This window comes from Apus apus, chromosome 2 (genome assembly GCF_020740795.1).
Source record: "Apus apus isolate bApuApu2 chromosome 2, bApuApu2.pri.cur, whole genome shotgun sequence".
NCBI classification, from domain to species: domain Eukaryota; kingdom Metazoa; phylum Chordata; class Aves; order Apodiformes; family Apodidae; genus Apus; species Apus apus.
The window spans coordinates 29,567,453-29,590,642 of NC_067283.1; the positions used below are offsets into that span (position 1 = coordinate 29,567,453).

At 38.4% G+C, this 23,190-nt stretch overlaps 1 protein-coding gene across 7 annotated transcripts in view; it reads right to left on the reverse strand.

The window, feature by feature from the left end:
• Positions 1–23,190, reverse strand: part of DGKB (diacylglycerol kinase beta) — a 356,804-nt gene that overhangs the window by 315,898 nt on the left and 17,716 nt on the right. For 3 of the 7 annotated variants that reach the window (XM_051609483.1, XM_051609484.1, XM_051609479.1), the window contains exon 1: positions 15,942–16,006. The exons of 2 other annotated variants lie outside the window; for them this stretch is intronic. The gene's annotated coding sequence lies outside the window, so the exon portion shown is untranslated. Of the gene's footprint in view, positions 1–15,403; positions 15,483–15,941; positions 16,007–23,190 lie in introns of those variants that run through there. 2 more of the 7 variants (XM_051609485.1, XM_051609480.1) reach the window with 1 other exon arrangement.

The window sequence follows — 23,190 nt, forward strand, 5'->3', positions numbered from 1 at the left end:
ATTATTGTTATTATTATTATTAGGTTAAATGGCCTAGTTCAAATGTACAATATTCTTTTAAGCAGTCATCCAGACAGGACAACAGTAACGTAGCCAGATGACAGCAAGAGCATTATCACAGAATTTCAATATTAATTTCACCAATTTAATAAATTGCTTCAATTTTATAGATAAAAATTCTAAAACACATAAGAGGCATACTAAATCTAACTCCCACCTTCCCTATACCACACATGGGTATCACTGGTTTTGCAACACATACTTCACATGGATGTTCTGGGTTTGGGGTTGATTTGTTTTGGGTTTGTTTTATAATCAATGAGGTAGGGAGCTTTTTTTTTTATATATATATATATATATATTTAGAATTGCTTTAGTGATGCAGCTGAGGCCTCTTCCAAAATGGGCCCAAACTGGAATACTAGTAACAAAAAAAGTCAAACGCAAAACATCATTAAAAATTTATAACAATTTGATATAAAATGGCAGCAATTGCAACATCAACATGAAGACACCTTTCTCTCCACTGTAAAAGAACCTTTCCCCTTCACGCCTCCCAGACATCACAGGGTCCAACTTATCCTTGATGCTACTGTGCTTCTTTCTTCTGAGCACCATTTCACATATCTGTAACTGGATGTTGCTCAAACACTTACAACACTTTGTATTTTCCTCTTGTGCTTCAGAACTCACCAAGGGCTTAGTTCATGCCCTGAAACAAAAAATTCCTACTTAGACCCATTCCAAAGCCGCAGCACATCACCTCAGTCAAAGACTGAAAGCTGCCCTGGCTCCTCACCATTGAAGAGGAATCTGCCCATCTTCAATCTTTCACCTCCCATTCTCACACCATTTTGCCTCCCTCCACAGCATAAAAGGATCCAGCAGCAGCTGCACTTCTGCTCTGCCTGTGCAGGATGCAGGCACAAGGGTTCAACTCAGGTCAACAGGTTTTCCCCCCAGAAAACGACAGCATTTCCACAGTGCCTCTCCCACCCAATACATTTCCCTCAGAGAAAGATGACTCTAAGCATTTCTCTCACACATACAAGAAAAGAAAAGGGAAAAACAAAAGTCAGTGACAGATTTTATTTGATTGCGTATGGTTGTTCCTACCAATTTTTCCTGCCACTTCGTTCTTGCATGCAGTCTGTTGTCTGCTCTCACACTTTGCCTCTCCGAAGCAGCAATACAGTCCACGCTTTCATTTAAAAAACAGTCATTCAGCCTTTACAAAACGCTGAAATTTTAGCCCCAGACTGCATGTATCTAACTGCTGTAATCATCCCAAGTATAAAAGTAAATATTTCTAAATGGAAATACACCCAAAATACTCTAAAATAAAATGCAGATCAAGCACGACTGTGCATATGACAATTCTGTTAGCACCTGCCCACTGGTAATCTGATGCTAGCAAATCACTTTCCCCTATACCGTGTCTGTATGAATCAAACCTGACATACGCAGAAATCAAAAGATGCACAGTTAAGTCAAAGCCGGAGCTTAGAACACATGGAGGCAACCTGAATTTTTACTGGAATTCCATTTCAGAAGCAGGGGGAAGCACTCACCATTTGTGCAAGGCGGTAAACACTAATAAAGAAAGATACAGATTTTTCAATGTATTTATTTTTTCCCCCTTAATTTCCTATACATACTAGTTCTCCCCAGTCTTTAGGGAAAAGGGAAAAAAAAATATCAAAAATAAAAACCCAAATAAGAAAAAATACCAAAATTAGCCAACTGGCCGAGTGGAAATCCAGTTTGTCTCTACTGCAGTAACTTCCACTGTGGTCACCAATACCAGTGCCCTATCAGCCTCCGAGATCAGCCCAGGCAGCTTCCACATTTGCAGTTCCTAATCCTAGGAGTGCACTATCAACATCCAATGAAAAAGAATATTCCGGACACGGAGAGTGAGAAGGCAGCACCAGAGATTTAAAAACAGGGCTGCAGCAGCAATCAGAAGATATATGAGAGGGGGTATGAGAAAGGCTTAGAATCATCCTCAGTTACTCTTCTGGTTGTCTGTTTTAGGAAAGGTAACAGGATTTTTTTCTAAAATGCTATAAAAAGAAAAAAAGAGTGGGCAACAAGGGGAGTAACTTTGAGCTGAGCTCATCTTACATCCTATGTTTTACTGACTCCATGATAACTGACTCCCTCCATGTAAGGAGAGGCTTACACGCATAGATTAATATTTTTCTTTTAAGGTATTTCTATGTATAACTGAAGATATATTTCCATGTGGTATAAGAAATACAAAATTGCTACTCAGTAATTCCCCAGATTATATTAGTATGTTTCCATATTTCTGAGATTCTTATTACCATGGAACCCATGCAACAGAAAGATCTGCTGTATAATGTATAGTTAAATGCATAGATGCTACAAAATAAATGCACAGATGATATAAAAATGCATAGATAAGTAAGATGCAGCAGAGGAAAAACAGTGATCTAGAACAAAGGGCCATATGCAGAGACTGATAACTGAAATAATAAATTTCTAAGAATTAACGTCTATATTTTATGTATTCCTAGAAAGCAGAATTGTAAGCACTGTTCCAATGTAACAAGTTTCAGATAAAAATAAAAATTATTTTAAAATCACATAAAACAGTTCAAGCATATTTTTTTTCACTAAAAAATACATTGTTTTCACATATGCACATGCATCTTTTAAATGTGCAAAGCCATTAAGAGGAGAATCACCTAAGAATCTGAAGGTTATAAAACTACTTAAATATCAGATCTACACATTTTCTGTTTCAGTTCTACAAAGTGAAAGAAGTTATGACTGCAGCAGGGCAGATCAAATACAGCTCACTACTAATTCTCATGTAACTGATCAGAAATCACTTAACTGACACCTCTCTCAGGGACTACGTACCATGACTGTGCTGCACATCAGTGAAATTGCCATGTACAGCAGCTCCACATGCACAAGGAAAGACATTGCCAGTTCCAGAGGCATTAATTTGTCTTGGTCTATATCCTAATGTAACTCCCTCAGAGCATCAGTAGGTTAAAAGCTCCCTGGATATGCTTTTTATGCATGTATTATGAGGGTAGTAACTCAAATATAGCTTAGGGAAAATACACCAAAAAAAAAAACCAACCTCGACAAATTTTGCCAAGAAACCCACAGTATTGGAGGCACATCACAATAGTTAGTATTAGGATGCATAGATTTTATAATATACATCAATTTTTCTTCAAAACTCCAAACTATAGAAAACATTGCTCAGTCTATCTCAGTAACTTCAGAACAAGAGAACTTTAAAAATTGTAACCAGAGTCTGACAGCATGAGCCTTCTTCATTCACTATTCCTTGCTTTATCATATTCACCTTTGCCTGCTCAGATCCACAAAATATTGAGCTGTCATTTGATAGTGTTTCAATAAGTGTACTAGCCCAGAACATTTAAGTGGTTATTATTAAATACATATCCTATTAACCTAAAAGAGCTTGAATTCATTTGTAATGTAAATGTTTGTACTGTACACTTGACAGGGTGGCACCAGTATATTTCATTAGTTCAGACTACCTATGAAATACTGGACAATATTTCACTTATATTAATATAACATGTCACAGAACTGTAACCTCTACTAAAAGAATTTAAGAAATAATGTAACGCAAGGCTATACTTTATTATTTACAAGCATTATTTATACTGATGTGTAGTTCATAGAGAATAATTTATGGGAAATGTACTTTTTTCAGTTAAGTGTGATCGCTGATTTCACAAAAGAATAATTCTTGGAAATAGACTCCAGTGAGAATAGCCATACTTACAAATTAAGAAATCATATTCCTCCCATCTCCTCCAACACGTAAACTTAAAATAGTAGACTCTACAACATTGTGACAGTAACCGCTTCCCTTAAATATCTTCACAGATGAGCACGGAAAGCACAAAAACATAGCCAGATTATGACATTTTGTTCTAAAACAACATTATCTCAGTATTTCCCCCTCCTTCTTCTTGTAGCATTGTTGTTTTAATGTCCTGGGCTTGTACTATAAATCTTAAGTTGTTTTTAGACTGGAGGCAGACATTCTGCGGCTTGTGGTAAGGGTGTGCAAAATTGATGTTCAGTGAACCCCATCTGAATGTAGCATCTATGACCCCGGTTTCCCGAGGCTATAACTGACTAGACATAATGGTCCATGTGATCCATTCCAGTCCCATGTTCCCGTTGCTATATTAGTCAATTAAAAGAGAATGAATATGGTGACATTGCTTTTTAGAAAATAATAATAATATTGTAATATATAGTAAATTATTTAGTGATAATACACACATAGCACAAGTTGTTTACAGATTCCCCTGTTGGACATATGATCCAGATAAAAGCAACATTTCTTTCAGGCTTCGGACTTCATCCAGTACTAATGTGATCACAGATAGGGTTAGTCATTTGCTTGGAAACAGTTTCTCTAACTACCACCTCAGAACTTCAATACCTGCAAGTAACTGAACTGTAATAGACACCTTCTGACAGCTATAAATTTAAATATGTTCACAACATACAACAAATATTTGCTGTTGTATTCAGCATGTTGTTGATACAAATTTATATAGAATGTATGCATACTTATATATACAGATCTATGTTCTAATTTTACAAAGTCAAGGTATTTCTGTATTATAGAGCAGAATATTTTGTATTATGTTATGAAGACTAAGAAACATTAGAAAAATAAAAAGATCTAAACATTTTTAATTTTTTTTTCAAAAAATTTTTCTTATAATTCTTTGAATGTGTAAGTTAACACAAGAGGTATGATCAATGTGATTTATGAAGTTTATCTTCAAGTTTACTATGTATTTTATTCACAAAGAAAAACAATTCATTTCCAATGGATGATTAAGTCATTCTTCTACTTGTTATTACACCCATACCAATGAAACACTTAATGCAGTTACTATAATGTTTATAAGGACAGACACAGGAAAATATTTAAAGAGCTAAAACAGAATTTACGTATAAGATAGGCACTAAATCTCCTAACAGCGTAACTCTTCTTTCTCTTGCTTGCTAATGCTCCCCTCCACTTCCCACTTGAATAGTCTCATATGCTTCAGCATTGATGAATATAAAATGTACACAGGGAAAAAAAAAATCCTAGCAGTACACTTAAAGTCATGAGCAGTGAGCTCATCAGTGATGAGTTATGACTCAGAAATGACATTTTGGAATTATAATCAGAAAATATCAGATCAATGCTCTGCAGCATTCAAAAAAGTATTCAGAAAGGAACAGAGAATAAAACAATTTATCCCATTGTATAGATCGCTGGTACACTTACATTTTGAATAACATACAGAGTTTTTGGATTTTCAAATTCATTGCAGCAGAACTGGGAAAAGAGAAGGACAAAAAACACGGAGCAACCTTCTCCTAAGGAGCAAAAGAGTACAACAGAACTCTTCCTGCTTCAAAAAGAAGCAAGGGGCCACAGTAGAGATATGTAAAATAACAAGTGTGGACAGTGTCAGAGCCTGGAGGAATACTCTGGGGATGCTCAGCTTATGCTTATGGTCTTCCCTTGATAATCATTATTAGGAGACAGCATAATAGTCCAGACAGACTTCTAGCCTGATCCAGTAAAGCCTCCTTAAGTTTCTAAGTCAAGGGATGAAGTATGATCCCATTCACCCACCCCAGTAATAGTGCCTTGTCCTGCTATGGATACGAGTAAGCCACAGTGAAGTTTAAGGATAATATGCAGAATATAACCCCACAAAAATAAGACACCTAGACAAAATTGGTTAATAGTAATGCCTTTGCTCTGTAAATGCTTCAATGTTTACCATGCTCTGTATTGTGTGTGTTCACTTGCCACATATACAGCGGGTACTTCCCATAAACATTGGAGTATACAAACAATGGGTTTTACTGGCCATATGTATAGTTTTCAAAAATAACTAATGGAAAAAATCCATCCAAGTTCCAACTGCACTTTCAGTCCTACATGGAATCTTTCTGCAAATATATTGGAGAATGAAATCTGCATTATCAGTACTTCAGACGAATCCATCAATTGTACAGAATCACAGAACCATTCTCGTTGGAAAAGACCTTTAAGAACATAGAGTCCAACCTCCATGAAAAACTTAACAACAATACTTAAGGTCTTCACATAATGCTGTTTCCATCCTTTGTAAGGTATTTAAGGCTATTACGCAGCATTTACATTAATAAGACAGAAAGGATATGCTGTCATGAACTGCCTTCCTTTCCCTTCCCTTCTTCAATTCCACTAGCTTATGCCAAAAAAGAAACATTTAGTGAAATTTGTGTTAAATCTGCAGAAAGAATTACAACATCATTGAAGACAGGGTAAGACTAAGTGTTATCTCCTCATCTACAACACCCATAGGCTGAAGATCATCACCACAGCTGTTCTGCCTCCAGGTGCTTCGTTTTTTAACAGTTTAAAAATCTCTCCAAGCTTCATACTTTGCACAAGGAATTTATCTTTAAACAGCATTACCATTTCTTGCATATCCCTCTAAGATTTAAACTGATTAAGCAGATTCTGGTTTTAAGTGTTTGAGACATTTACGTTCTATATGCATAGATATATACATATACAGACTCTATTTATAGAGGTTCTATACACCTCCAAGTGTCAACGCATCCCTCAAACAGAGAATTTAGACCCAGTCAGTCTAAAAAGGATGAAAACAAATTTAAATAACAACATGCAATAATGAGCTACACATTGTTTATATTTGTATGATAGTATCCAGCATAGTTATCATCATACATGTTGATAAGAAAATACAGTATTCAGCAAGTATGGAAGATCTTAATAGTGGGACGCACGTAACAATTTCTCTGGAGAGGAACAGCATTATATTCCTTCATGGGTTAATAATTTGCTCATAGTTTAAAAAAGATGGCACCTGCTCTGCTAAACACATATTTGCATTTCCAAAGAAAGAGAGCAGTAAATAAGACAAGGGGAGTAGTGCTGAAATTTTTCCTGAATAAATTAAAGATTAATAATCTCCAAGAGGAAAGGATGAAGCATTTGAATCTGAATGAAAACTGCAGAACTTGCAAAGAAATACATACAGGAATTGGCAAACTCTTCCTCCTTGTGATGCTCTCCAGGGAAAGCTGGCCAACAACGTAAATAACGCAAGATGAACCAGGCCTTGACCTCTCAGCAAATCTAAGGATTTGCACCTTGTCAGGATACACAGAAGGTTTTTATCTGATTTTAGGGCACATAAACAAACAAAGAATGTCTTTCCGTTCTGTAACTGCTGTCATTTTAAAACCATGCTTCACAGTAGTTTATTCTGAATTTTGCAAGCTTTTGTTTCATTTTATCTTAAGATGGTAGATGAGTAAAGGATGAATTACAGGAGTCTTCAAGGCTTCTAGATGATGAAAGCATTACTCCACCCAGTGGTTATCCCTTTAGTATTGTTGCACTAATTATGTACAATTCGCTATCTTAATACATCATCATGTTAGGATATTGAAAGGGTAAGAGGTCATATCTTCCTTTTGTTGGACAGCATTTTGGGAGTTGCCAAGGTAGGATCTGAAATGAAAAGGCTTCACTGAGGGACTGGAGTTGATCCCTGAAATATGCTCTGAAATAAGCTCAGAGGGAACATGGCCCCAATCCTGAAGAAGTGTTGCTCAAAAGTGTAAGATACTTTACATGGCCCATATATTTTTACCAGTTTCCTTTGCAGCACTCAGCTCCTTAAACTACACTGAAATATTATTTAATATGTTACCGTTATTTAGAAAAGTGTATTTGTTGTGATTCAAGAAAATTATTCTGTTATTGACAGATGATCTACCCTGAAATCTGGCTCATCAGATCTGAATAAGAATGGGCAAATATCCTTACTGAGACTTGAATTACCTCTTGTTCATTGGAGATGCAACTAGTTATAACTACTGGGTCATCCAGCAAGATTGTTTTTCTCAACACCAACAGAGATACTTAAAAATCACCATACTACTGCACTACATCATACAGTGTAGAAAAATATCTTGATCACTCACACAACTGACCTCACAAGCTGATTTTATAGTTTCTGGATGCCTAAACTATTTATCAGAAACAGCCTTTGACAGAATATAAAGCTTTTCTATGAGTCATTATTTTGAGTTCACAAAGGCAAATAATTTCATAACTGAATAAGATATTTTATTATGTAAGGAACAAAAAATAACCTCTTGGCATTTTAAAGAGGAAGTAAATTAATATTCTTATCAAAGTAAACTACTGCAATTACCAACACCTAATCTTCAAAGCTGGGAGGTTTCCCCAGGATTTCTTCCCTAGGAGGAAGTAAATGAATATTCTTATCAGAGTAACCACTGCTATTTACAACACCTAATTGTCAAAGCTGGGAGGTTTCCCCGAGACTCCTCCAGCCATTCTACTTTTATGAAGAAACGGTTTTGTCAACAGTGCTAAGACTAACAAGAGCAGTACAAAGCTTTATCTCTGTGTTGCATAGAATATTACATTGTTTAGAAGGTTTGAATTCTTGGACACAGATGTTGTAAAGCTCCTTAAACACAGACCTTTTTGTGAGTGCTTTTAAAGAAAAAAAAAAAAAGTGCTCAGAAGGGACAGTGGGTCATTTTGCCAAGTCATAGAATGGTTTGGATTGGCAGGGACACTGTCCACTAAACCAAGCTGCTCAAAGCCCCATCCAACCTTGCCTTGAACAGTTCCGGGGATAGGGCATCCCCAGCTTCCCTGGGCAACCTGTTCCCAGTGTCTCACCACCCTCACACTAAAGATTTTCTTCATAATATCTAATCTAGACCTGCCCTCTTTCAGTTCAAAACCATTACACTCCATCCTATATATGCCCTTGTAAAAAGTCCCACCTCAGCTCTCCTGTAGGCTGCCTTCACATACTGGAAAGCAACCATAAGGTCTCCCCAGAGCCTTGCTTTGTCAAGGCTGAACAAGCCCAACTTTCTCATCCTGTTTTCACAGAAGAGGAACTCCAGCCCTCTGATCAGCTTTGTGGCTCTCCTTTGAACTTGCTTCAACAGCTTCATGTTCTTTTTATGTTGGGGGTCCCAGAACTGGACACAGTACTCCAGGTGGGGTCTCATGAAAGTGGAGTAGAGAGGGAGACAACTCCCTCAAACTGCTGGCCATGCTTCTTTTAATGCAGTCTAGGACACAGTTGGTTTTCTGGGCTGCAAGTGGAAACTGCCAGGTCATGTTGAGCTTCTTATCAACCAACACCCCCAAGTCCTTTTTGTACTATATAATATTAAATTTACAACAGCATACGAAGATAGACCTGGGCACAGCCAGGGTAGTGTTTCAATTTTTGTGACATGAAGAACATTTAAAACTAAACATCTGAGCAAGGCTTCACAGATGCAAATTATATCCAGAATTTTCAGAAAATTCTCTAATTGTATTTCCCTTTAAAAAATGTTGCTGGAATTTTTTCTATCGATAAGGAACTAAGACAAAGGCTTTTTTGATAAAACTGTGTCATAGCCTTTTTCTTCTTTTTTTTGACTTGAAGAAAAATGGAAATGCTACAAAGTACTTGTTTATTTAGATATTTTTAAAAATAGAGGGGTTTATATTTAACTTCTGGTATGTAGCCCATTCTAAGCAGCTACTTTTTTGAGGCTGTTTCACTTTGGGGGGGAGGGGGGAGGTGTTTCAGTATTGCATGGAGAAGATTTGATACATTCTTAGGAGTTCAAGTCTTCCTTACACTTTTCCTTCTAGTTTAGTAAATACCCAAGGGTATAATTCATCTCAGTCAAAGCTGGATGCCTTAAAATTAGACCTTAACCTGTGAAAGAATCATTCCAGCAAGTCACCATTTATAATGAATTGAGAGACCTGGGTACACCCATAATGTACTTCACCTGACCTATTTAGGATGTCCATCCTAAAATTAAAATTTTCTTCAGCAGGTGCTTTTGTCTTTCCATTAGCAGTAATAGGAGACACAACAAGTAACCAGATGGTATTTAAATACTGGATATAGGACAGATTAGTCCCATTTATATATATATATATATTTAACATTACCAACATTTTAAACTCTAAATTATGTCTCAATTACCCAAATATGAAGGAATAACCGAAGTAAAAACTTGAGTAAAAGAATTATACAAGGAAGCAGCATCCATACTATAAAAAAGAGCTTCATCTAAGTTTTACATTTCTAATCCTAAAACCTTTTCATAGAATTCACTAGCTTAAATTCTCTTAAATTTTAGAAAGATGTATTCTTTGAAGATGAACCTTGGGGGGGGAGGGGATGAAAATTACTGTAACCATTAAATTTGATTTTGCATGCTTAATTTATCCCTGTCTGTAAACACCTATTTGGCAGTTTTCATCTACTTCAACAGCAATTCTTTGGCTATTAATTCTGGTATCTCCCTTTTAATTTTTGTTTCTTTTTTCCTTCTTCCCTTTTTAAAACTGTCTTTCTGGACTTATCCTAATATTACCTACCAATCAGTTCACGAACTAAACCATTCATGCAGGAAACATGAAAAAATCCACAAGTCAAGAGGTGAAAGACTCCAGAGGGAAAAAAGAAGCAGATTCTTAAGTCTTGGGATGGAGCGGTTCGTACCACTTATGTCTAGGCCATAGTCTCTATAGACCATATTTACAAGACATAACTTGTTTCATTTCAGAAGACAAGAAACGAAAACCTGCTGATTTAACATCATCCATGTTTCTTTCCAGGGCTGATACAGCTGCCTCACTATTTGCCATTTCTGTCTTTTGCTTAAGTTTAGTTTGTCAACCACCAAGGACCACAAACATACAAACAAGTAACTGCATGAAAAAGCTACATGTACTTCAACAGTGTTTGGGACTAGTTTCAAATATTTTCCAAGCCTGAACCAGTGTAAGCATCAGAAAACAAATTTAGACCAAACAGTAAATTTGACTACTTGCTTTTGCTTTAAGCAACATGTACAAGAAGAGAAAGGAGAAAAGGATCAAGTTTCTATTAACTGTGTGAGATACACTGGAATCCTTCTCAACATCCCACAAAAGAGAATCCAAAACAAAAAGTGAACTACCTTTGCACAGAAGACTCATAGACTTTGATGCACAGCGCAGCACAAACTTTTGTGAAATTCGCATTAGGTATCTGTTAGGATTCTTCCTACCGTGAAGACCAGAGTCAACTACTTATTAGTACTACTGAGCAGCAGACATACCACTGAACATCTGATGAAAACAAAATAAATCACAATTTCAAAGCAAGCAATAAAATGTGGCCAAAAATCAATAAAAAAATAATAAATTCATTGCATTGGCATTAACTAAATATTTCAGCCAGCACATATAAAAGGTCCATTCCTGAAAATTAAAAACCTTAGCTAACAAGAAGGGAGTATCTAGCATTAATTTTATTCCTGGTTTATTATAGTAAATAACAAGCATTAACTAAAAACAAAATATTAATCTGTCCCAGAAATTACAAATCTAACTAGCAAGAGTGAACCAACAGGTGTGTTTGCAAGTTTCCTTTTCTTTGTTTTATTTATTTTTTTAAAAAAAGTTTAGGGCAGCACAGTAGTGTCAGAGTTGTACATTTATGATCCAAACTGGTATTAAGGGGCTGGACACAAAATAATTCAAGAGCCTCCAAATACTTACATTTGTTAAGCTTTTAAACTTGTGGCAAACTAACTAAACAAGACTATATCCCCTCAGTGCTAAACTCCTGCAAACATTATTCAGAGAAATATTCTGTTTTCTTCAGAAACAATTAAAAAAGCAAAATGAGTTCTACATTGCATAAAGCAGTTTTACTGGGGGTTTCGGGACAGCTACCCATCCCAATTTCAGATAAATAAATAAATACATGCTTCTCAACCTCCTAAACTGAATCATAGAATCACAGAATGTATTGGGTTGGAAGGGACCTCTAAAGGTCATTTAGTCCAATCCCCCTAACAAGAAGCAGGGACATCTCACACTGGAACAGATTGCTCAGAGCCCCATCAAGCCTAATTTTGAATGTCTCCAGGGACAGGGCCTCCACCACCTCTTTAGGCAACCTATTCCAATGACCCACCACACTCATATTAAAGAACGTTTTCCTAATGTCCAACCTAAAACTACCCTCTTCTAGTTTAAAACCATTACTCTTTGTACTGATAGAAATTACCTGATGCAGGCAAAGTAAGAGCATCATTAATGTAATGAAAGCAAGGTCAGCCTGACAAACCAACAGTATCAGTTTCAAAACTTAAATGTGTATCTTTTTCCAATCTTGTAGACAAGGTATCAAAAATAACTACAAACATCCAGATTTTTTCAGTGAGACACAGCATGTCTCTTTTTAAGCTTTTCTCCAGGACTGTGGATTTGCTGGTTGAACTATAAAGCTAGTCCTCAAAGAAAAAGCTGTTCATAAAGTACAGTTATTAAAAAATACATTTATGGACAAATAATTTCGTCCTAAGTCTACTATTACTGTTACCAATTAGTTTGTAAGTGCTGCAGGAAACAATGTACAAGAGTTCTCTGACTGACAAAACCCATAACTGAAAGTCAACAGATCCTTTATGGGGAATTCCTCTCACAGAAAAAAATATTTTTAACCTTTTATAACATATCTTATTGATTAACATAGAAATGCTATAACCCCTACAGAATAAAGCTTAGAACTCATTCTGCACAGGTATTAAAAAAAATAAATTGTGAATGCTACCGAGAACAAGGCCTGGTACTTTTTATGGATTTTCTGTTGGACACAGTAGTGCAAAGCTCATCTCACAACTCCTGAAATAGGTTCCAACTTTACTTGATAGTGACAAGAACTAGGAAGCTGGAATCCAAAACTAATTATTTCAGGAAGCCAGCAACCTCTTCTTCAATAGCACTGCTCTCTGTTGATGTCTCCTATATTTCACATCAAAACTTTAACATAAACAATAGATGTCTTTGTTGACTACCTATTCCTTTCCACAGGTAAAGTCTGGCTGAAATTCTTTTGCTTCTGGACACCAAACCACAAAACAAGACATGTTCTTTCTGATTGTTGTCACCCTTTCATAATTCTAGGTACAGATAGGAACATTTTGTCACAAGCTTTTCACAATGGTTTACAACTCTCGCCAGGATGAAAGATGAGAAGATGGACTATGAACACAGATATTATCACATAAAGTGCTATTTGCAACTACATAAACTTTAACCAAGGAAACATCAGAAATAATTGAGGCTTTCTACGTCTATACTTTAAAAAGATGTGTTCAATTTGTGTGCACAAGGTGTAACTTTGCTATGAATTAGATCATCGATAGGATTTTCAGTTCATAACAATTCAAAGAGAATAAAACATTATATATCATCTACTTATGTTATTACTGTTTACTAAATTAATTATAAAACGTAACTTACACCTATTGTCTTTCACTCTATGGGTGCCATTCACAAGAACTCAGTGATACTGTCGCAGAAGCACAGTAAGTCTAGTTCAGCCATGTAGCTGACTGACTTTCAAGTTTTCCAGTGTTGACCTATTAGTGCTTTTACTCTAAAAGTGTTGTATTATACTCTGTTTTATCAAAATGCTGCTCTAGCATGCATTGTTCTCCTCATTCCTGTTTCACTGATCTCATTCCATTGGCAAAAGATACTTAGATCTGTTCAATAATGTCACCTGAATGATACTCTGTTGAAGAGCAGAAACAGGACAGCATCTTTCTATAAATAAAAATCCTTATGTCTAGTGCTCTTCAAAACAGATATTAACTTTGTTACTTTCAAACTGCATAAACTCTTACAAAGTAACTTATCTGTTCAGTTACGTATTTCTACTGAATGCTGTTCTTTGAGTTCTTCTAGACACCTACAGGTGTTTACAGAAAGATTACTTCAGTTTGCATAAATTTCTTTTTAAACAAACATAAGGAAATGTATTTTTTCCTAATCTTGCTTAAAAGCAGCAACTTCAGTTGCTTGCAGGCACCTAAACGGGATTAACAGATCTGGGCCGTAAGTATTTCAAATTCACTGCATAAAATATCTCACTCCACACACGTTTCAGACTGAGTAATTCTTTCATAACTTCCCTGCTGTGATAAACAACAAAGTCTTTCCATCTTGACAAATGAACAAGGGACAACATAAGCCCCAGGAGAAAAGCACTGCTCTGTGATGCCCCATGATTCTTGATGCTTGTTCTCATTCTGTACCAGACAGGCTTTTCAGACTCTGAGCTCTACTGGATTACCACTTCACAGAGAAACATGGAACTTCTTCCTGTCATTTTATCCATAAAGCATAGCACAAGTCCAATCATTTGGGAATGCGTATTAGGTTCTTGGTAATTATTTTTTTCAGATGCGTAACATTTTTATATATGTGGAAGTGTTATACCATTCAAATGCAAAGAACAAATACCATTACTTTGCTACATTAGGTCATTTGACCTAAATGGGAGTAGAAGAAATGTTTAGTGGCTTAAAAAAAACCAAAACACAACAAACTATTTGTCCTCCAAGAATTACTGGGTTTCCTCATCCTGTTGCATTGCCTTTCTTACTTTACAACATGGATTTTACAAGCGTATTTTATCTGCTTTTTAAAGTTACACCAACCAGATAAAGCTGCTTTTGAAAATTTAATAAAGTTCTCACTAAATTTGTCGAAGAGCAGTCAAATCAAAAGAATTAACTGAAGACCCTATAATGGGTTTGTTGGGAGGGGGGGGGGGAAACAACACAACACAATAAAACACTTACACAGTACTCTTCCGAGTAAACCTTTCACCCATTTCAAAACCAGGATACTCGCAATGAAAAATTTAATTACATGCACACCCAACATATAAATCTCTTTTCGACAAAATGAATCAGAAAGCACTGTACCACACAAAACAAGAATAAGCCATATCTAAATTGAATTAAGAAAGGGAAAGCTTTCTCAATTAGTACAGGATTTTAAATTCTTCTTTGAAAAGACCCTCAGACAGGCAGTGTGTCACATCAACACTCAAAGTTGCAGCAGACCAGCCTTCAAAGCATAAGTTTGTAGATACATCTTTTGTTTCCCGCACTCGCTACGTTCGCACCCGCACTGCCCGCTTCAGCAATCCACCGGTTTGATCCCAGCTATCCACGAAAGCCCAGGCAGCATCAGGACACTGACTGAGATTGAGCGAAGTGATGCAGGTCAACGAGGCAAACTGCCATTAACTAGAAACCAAGGCCACGACTCGTGACAAATTCACAGCACGGTCAGCTCTAACTTTCTGCCTAGCCCCTCCGCTACGTCCACACACACACCCGTACACAGACCGCCCCCCCATCCCCCCCACCCCCACCCCCGGTTCCGCGACTGCAAGCAGTTCAGCCGCCCAGCGACTCGCGAACTTACTGCAGTGCGATGCAGGAGGAGACGCACGGCCCTGGGATGCGAGAGAGCCCGGCGCCCTGGGCAGCCGCGGGAAGCGGCCATCCAGCCCGGCCACCGCCGGAGCCACCGCCAGCCCCCCCGCCCCGCCGCCGGCTGCCGCAGCTCAGAGCGCCCGGCCCTGAGGGGCCGCCGCCGTCCTCCTCCCCACTCCCCGCCGCCTTCCGCGGCGCAGCGCGGATCCCGACAGCCGTCCTCCTCCCGGAACAGGCAGCCACCGCCGGGCCGCGCGGCTTTAAGCGGCTGTACGCCAGCACATCTCCCACCCCCTTTCTGGCCGGGCGGCAGGGGGGAGGGGACAGGCGACACACACACACGGCCCCTCCCGCGCCCCAGCGCAGCTGCGGTACCTGTTGTCCGGCACCCCCGGGCGCCACCCGCCCACTCCTCGGCCCAGCGTCGGCTCTGCGGTCAGGCGGCGGTGCGGGAAGACCCGCGCATCGCTCCGCACCTCTCCCCCCGGCGCTGAAAGAGGTTGCCCCCGCACACGCGCAACACTTACCCAAAGTTTACCCGGTGGCCCCGCCGGACTGCCGGTTCCGTCCGCTGAGAGGCAGCGGAGCTGTATCAGCGAGGCGCGGAGGAGCTGTGTGCGGCCCGCCCTGCGCACCTGTGCAGCGGCCGCCCTCGCGTACCTGCCGCCCTCGCTGAGCGCGCTGCCGTGGGGCGGCGGGAGGAGGAGGCGGGCGCGGAGCAGCTCCCACGCAGGTGCGCGGGCCCTGCGCCGGCGGGGGCCGCAGCTCAAGGGGCCGAAGGAGGCTGCGCTCTCGCCGCCGCGGCTCCGGCCGGCCCGCGGCAGCCGCTGACCCCCGGCCAGGCCGGCCCGGTGACGGGCTCGGCGTCCAGGAGCCGCCTCAGCAGCTGGCAGCCGTGCCCGGCTCGGCAGCCTGCATTTGGCCGTCGCTGCTGAGGGACCTCCGCGAGTCTCAGGCACGAAATGCTGCCCTGTTCTCCCCCCTCCCGGTTTCCTCCAGCACGTGTTCGGGAATGTCTCTGTAGGTAGCGGCAACAGAGCTAGGGCCCAAAAGAATTTGCAGATGTCTTTATGCCAGTGCCTCCCAATTACACAGAACAAGGCAGCTGATGAAACTTTCACTGACAGGTTCCCAGTGTGCTTAATGTCTTGACCAAAAGCAATTGCACTGAAACACTGGCAGATTTCTAAGCAGTACACACACTGCCAAACTTCCGTCTTCCCCAGGTCTTGGGTGCCACTCCCAGATTAGCCTCAGAACATGAGCTGGGAACGTGGTGGTTTAGTTGTTTATAATGACCATCAGTTCCTATCTAAATTCACTTTGTTATGGCACTGAAGAAAACCTTCAACTTTGCAGGGCGTTTCAGGGAATCTAGATGAAATTTGGTATGCTGCTAATTATTTAATATAATAATAACACCACAGGAATATGAAAATACAAAGCATTTTTCCATGATTCTTTTGTTAGTTTTGTACATCCATACATTCTTCCTTTCTGGAGTCTGCATTTGAAGGGTTCGATTTTCACGCAGCCCACAAGCGCTAGAAATATTCGGCATCCTCTTTATGTTATGTTAGTAACCATGTAAAACCTTGCCAGCACAATTTTGTTTATAAAGATTTTTTATTTCTTAAAGGAGAACTCCTTAATTCATGTACAGTACTGTAAGTGGTTTCCTCAGACTAGATGGTACCTAATGTTTGTAAATTAGCGTCTACACAAACGGTAGAAGATATTTAACTGTTTTAAATTAGTGTATTTCCCAAGCTCATTAGCATTCCAGCTTTTTATTTAATACAAGTTTAAATATATAGATGAGCTTCAAATATACAAGTAAAATTTATTTTCATGTTATGTAACTCAATAGATATATATTTATAACATACACCAATATAAAGGCATTCACAACTCAAACTTCAGTGTGATATAGTTTTGATGATTCTTAAAATCTCACAATCTATTAAAAAAAATCCATTCATCTTTCCTCATTTGCGCACAAAACCAAAAGAAGCAAAAATTTCTCTATAACTTTTTTAAAATATGCTCTAAGAGGTGTATCACACATTAGCCTTTAAATTCAGATCCAGTAGCCAAGCTTATCATTCCAAAACAGCAGCTTATAGTAGCACATGATGAGTACTTGGCTTTAGTCTCACATGTTTGAGGTATTGCTTTCCCTTTAAAACACTGATTTAGAGAGATCCTTTTTCTCCCAGAGAAGGAATTCTGTCCTGGTATATTTGAGTCTCAAGTTACTAATTATGGATCAAAACACTGAAGTACAGTGAATAGTTACTTATTTGCAGTACAACACAAAAGTTTAATGGGCTTTGCAATAAAATGCTTGATTTAGTAGTTTGGGGAACGGGGGGATGGTTTTGAATGACCATGTTGCCTTCAAAATTTATTACAAGCACTCTCAGTTATATAAAGTCATAGTAAAGTGAAAATTGCTATGTTCACAATAACAACCATTTTTAAATGCTGTGCACAACTTTCATATACTTGCTTATGATGACCCTTTCCTGTTCTCTTCTCCTGCACACTGCAGTAGTGTCCAACTTCACTTCTTATTGCAATGGAAAAGGTCCAGCAAGTTCATGTGCACTGTGGAAAGGCAACTCCATTGACATTTGTAGCTTTGAAACTCTGAAGTTAAATGTGGAGGTTCTGTGACACCAGAAGTAGTCTGGTAGGAAAATTGACCCCTTCATTACACATTTGCCTTAGAAAAGCAGCAACCCTTATGCCAAAGCCAACTCACTGCAACTGAGCTGTGAAAGATCATAGAATCATGGAATGTCTGGGGTTGGAAGGGACTTGTAAAGGTCATCTAATCCAGCCCTCCCTCCCCCCTGCAGTGCGCAGGGACATTTTTAACTAGGTCAGGTTGCTCAGAGCCTCCTCAGGCCTGACCTTGAATGTCTCCAGGGATGGGGCCTCCACCACCTCTCTGGGCAACCTATTCCAGTGCATCACCACCCTCATTGTAAAGCACTTCTTCCTGATACCCAATCTAAATCTGCCCTGCTCTAGTTTAAGGCCATTGCCCCTTGTCCTCTTGCTACATACCCTTTTTACACATCAGTGTAACAGATGCCAAATTAAAGGGACACTAACATTAAGAGGTTTTGTTCGCACTGGAAAAGATTTAGGTAGATTGCTATCCAGATAGGTAGCCTGAGAAACATGGTTTTTGTAGTACGTGCAGTTTTAAGCATATGTCAGGGATGGGGGATAAATGAAATATGGCTGATGGCTAAGAGCTGCTTCCTCAGCATGGAGCTTGGTGACAGTGTTTGGGAGTTGCACATTCATGTGAGCAGCTTTGTTCTGGTTTCAATGCAAAGCTGTGTTGTGTTCTAGAAGCAGAATGCTATATGTGCTCCTGTCCTCCTTTAATCAAGCTCCCACTATAAGCAGATTGAAATATGCAGAAAGTTTGTCTCTTAACAGCTCACTCCCTCACAGCAAAGAAAATAACAGATGTCTAGAATCCACAGCCAGAATTTTAAATATTAAATTTATTATACTATATCCTTAGATCTATGTTTGGATATTTAGTGTTGCTAAGCATGACTTTAGGTTGCTCATTTAATAAGCCTTTATTAAAAACTCGAAGCCTTAAGTCTTGGTATCATTCATGAAGGAGAGAAGCACCAAACTGAAGAATCTTAATAGCAAAACCAAGTCTCAGTCTCCAGTATTTTTTATTTGCTACTGAGAAGTTGCAACAATATAAATAATCAGCAGTGTTTGTAGTACTTCTGGGAGAAACAGGGTTTGGTCTTCCAAATCTGAATTCAGTGGTAGCATGACTGTACAAAGTCACAGGTGCAAAGTATTGAAAACTAGTTTGAAAACTCTATATGAGTACAGCTGGGATAACAGCAAGCTACATATAAATAAAATCTGTTTCAGAATATATGGTTACCAGAAGTAAATATAGTTCACCAAATTTGCTAAAGAAAAAGAGGAAACTTCTAAAATCTTAATTCATCAAACTTAGGCCATTCTTACAGCTTATGAAGGCTTTTGTGAAGAAAATGGAACACAGTGAAAAAACATCTTTCACAAAGGACTTCCATACTTGGTCTATTTTCATCAGGAAATGTCAATATACAGTAGGACTATACTGCTCCCTCCTAGAATTACCAAATTCACAGTCAATTAGTAGTAAAGTAATAGCTTACCTCACTTTACATTAACCATTGCTGAGATAAGGATATGGCATAGAATATTATGTACAATACACTTAGTACATAGAGTAGCATAGTTATTTGCACAGTTCAAGGGGGAACAAATTTGTTAAATATTCAGAGGCATTTGTAGGTCTGATACCACTCATTCAAGATATATTAAAAAAAATCTATGGTAGCTAAAGTAAAATATGCAACAGAGCAAATATTTGTACTTGAGAAAATCAAGGACTGTTGATAAGTCAGAGAAAATTACATTAATCAGCAGAACTATTGTTTGTGAATTTGTTCTCTAGTATACCAGATATTCTAACCAAATCTTTAGCTCTTCTTTATTAGTGCAATCAAGATGTAAGACTGGAAGCATTTAAATTAATATCTGTTGGATTAACACTGTTCTACAGGCATATTTGCTGGTTTCCCTAACTGCTACAGATCAGTCAGCCTCACTTCTGCCCCTGGGAGAATCCTAGAGTGAGCCCTCTTGTAGCACATTTTGAGGCACATAAAGAACATAGTGTGTGGGAACAATCAACATGAATTTACCAAGGATAAATCTAACCTAATCAATCTGACTGTCCTCTGTGATGAACTGACTGAACTAGAACAGATTGCCCAGGGAAGTGTGGAAGCCCCATCCCTGGAAGTATTCAAGGCAGGTTAGATGGGGCTCTGAGCAACCTGATAATCTTTAAGGCTCCTTCCAACCCTAGCCATTCTATAGTTCTATGAAAGGACAACAATGGGTGGTACTTACCCTGGTTTTTGCAGGACTACCATGCAGAGGAACCTATGCATGCTGGAGGATGGGCTGCCAGGAGTGTTGAAAAATTTGACAAGAGAAGAGGCAAAGCCCTGGACTAGGAAAGAAAAGCTCTGCTGTGATAGGGCCAGGCTGGACACCACCTGGTTGGGGAGCAATACTGTTGAAAAAACCCTGGGCCTTTGGCAGACTGCAAGCTGAGCATGAGGCAGCAGTGAGCCCTGGCAGCAAAGCAAGCCAACACCAGGCTGGAGTATATGAACAGCAGAGCAGCCAATAGCTCGAGTGTGTTGTTATCTGCCTCTATTCAGTATTTTGTAGATCAGCCTTGCATAGTGGATCATAGGATAATTCTCGCTGAAAAGGCTCTCAGGAGATCTCTACTGAGGATGAAATATGAGATCAGACCAAGTTGTTTGGGGCTTTATTCAGTTGGATCTTGAAACCCTCAAAGGACAGGGACAGCCTGTTCCAGTGCTGGGCTGTTCTCATGGTGATGAAGTTTTTTCTTATATCCAATCTGAACCTCTCATTTCAATTTATGCCTATAACCTCTTGTCTTCCCACCACGAATAACTATGAAGAGCATGTTTCTGCCTTTGCAAGCTACTGTTAGGTGTTCCCAAAGCCCTCCCTTTGCAAGACTGGACAAGCCTAGATGAGCCGGAGATTATATAGATTTTTGTATGAGTGTAACAATACTTGAAATGCTAATGTATTTGTTTGTACTCTGATTTTATACTATTGTCTCTGATACTGCAAGGGAAAGAATGATAAGTATAAAAGAAATACAGACAAATGCAGTATCGTGAAGCACCTTTCAGTGAATTTAAAACTATTCTTTTCTTTGCAATTTACTCTCATCTTTACTTTCAATCTACACATGCAGTTTTCCCCCTCTATTGTTTCTATTTCAGAGGTGGACCTCAGATAAACCATCTTAACTCAGTGGGAAGATTTTAAGAGATATCATCAGGCAATGGGTTGACAAACCAATAAAATCTGCGTGAAAGGTGCCATTGGGTTCAACTGAATGCAGGAATGAGCCCTTAGTCATACTAAATGAGAAATGTTTGTTCAGTCTGAATAGACACTATTAAAGATTACCTAAGAAGCAGATGTCTGATAGCTCACTCATTCTGAAATGCTATAATATGAAGACTACTAAGCCCTATACAAATTCTTTAGTACTTTACTGGGGCAAGAGGCAAGGGGCAAAATGCATTTACTGTCTATTTCTTGACATGTCGTAACAGTAACACGCATAATTTATTCATTACATTTCACTATATATATATATATATATATATGCAGGATATAAAAGAGAAGCATATGGCTAGCAGACATTTTAAAAAAAGATATATGAAACATCTCAAATATAGCTTTATATTGTTAAAGATTTTTTAAATACATTAATCACCATCTGTACATTTACTGAACTGTCTCAACTGTTTGAAAAGATATGACACGTCCTTAAACATTTGTTGAATATTAACACACATTTTGGACTTACTATTTAACATTCAACAACAATGTAACTTGTTGGAGCAAGCCTTTTTGTTTTATTTTAAACTTAGGTCAGCATCAACAGAAGTGTAATATAGTCTCTGATCAATGGTAATCATTAAAAAAGCCTGGTGGACAGAATTATTAAATTTAGATGCTTTTAGTTCACTAGATGCATCTTGTGCAGAGGTCATTCCTGTTACTAAAATACAAAATTAAAGACACATTGAGGGATTCTTTGTTTTGTTGTCCTGTCTTCCTCTGTTTTCAACATTTTTTCTGCATTCTGCTTTGCTAATGTTGCTTATGTTTAACATCATGGCTGCATGTGTGCTTCCTGTAGGTAGATCAATGAAAGGGCAACAGTAGGATTCATGTTTCAAAAAATACATAGAAAAAATTGTAAGAATCATCTCCCTATGCTGTTTCTGGTGAGAGGAACAAAACAGAACAGAAATGAGGACAGCTACTGTTTCCTTGATTTATAAGTTGACAGAGGTAGTGCAGAACAGAACACATACCTACTACAGAGGCAGTATAGAACTTTTATGGATTATTCTTAAACATGTATTAGTACAGAGTGGTTTATGACAGAACAAAGGTGCAGAGCTTGCAAGGACAAGAGAGAACAGTTGACTAAAGAACTAAGGAATCAATAATGAACAGAGAAACAGAGTAAGGATTCATGGGGTGAATTTAATCTAGGAACTTCCATGAAAATACACTTAGGGTAAACCATAAAAGAAAACGGTAATATTTTCCTGGTTGATACAGCACAAGGTAAAGAGCAAAGAGAAGAAGAAATATATAGACAGCTAATGGTATTACCATTTACTTAGCTTGAAAAAAAACCCTACAAAAAGTGAGCACCACAAAAAGAACAAGAATTGTAAGAAATTATTTTAAAGTACAGTTGAAATTAAAGACTACACACATGCCTGTCTCTCATTATATATGTGTAACTTGTCATAAAACAATCAAGTCAATTAAAAGAATTGAAACTTTGCACTCCTTTCCTAATTAGACTTAACCAACTAATTAGACCTACTGCATTCGTGTTTTCCTTAAATGGGTTCAAGAGAGGAGTATTTTGGAAGAACAGTACAGAGAAGGAGATATACTATGTTAGTAAGCCAGAGATGTGTATCAAACTATACTTATTACAGTATACTTGACTGCAGAGAACAATTAACAATACAATCAGCATCCAGACTGAAGAGTTTAGGTATTACTATACTATATATTTGAGAGGTACATATGCTATTATAACTAAAAGTGAATTGAATTAGAAATGGTTAGGAAGAC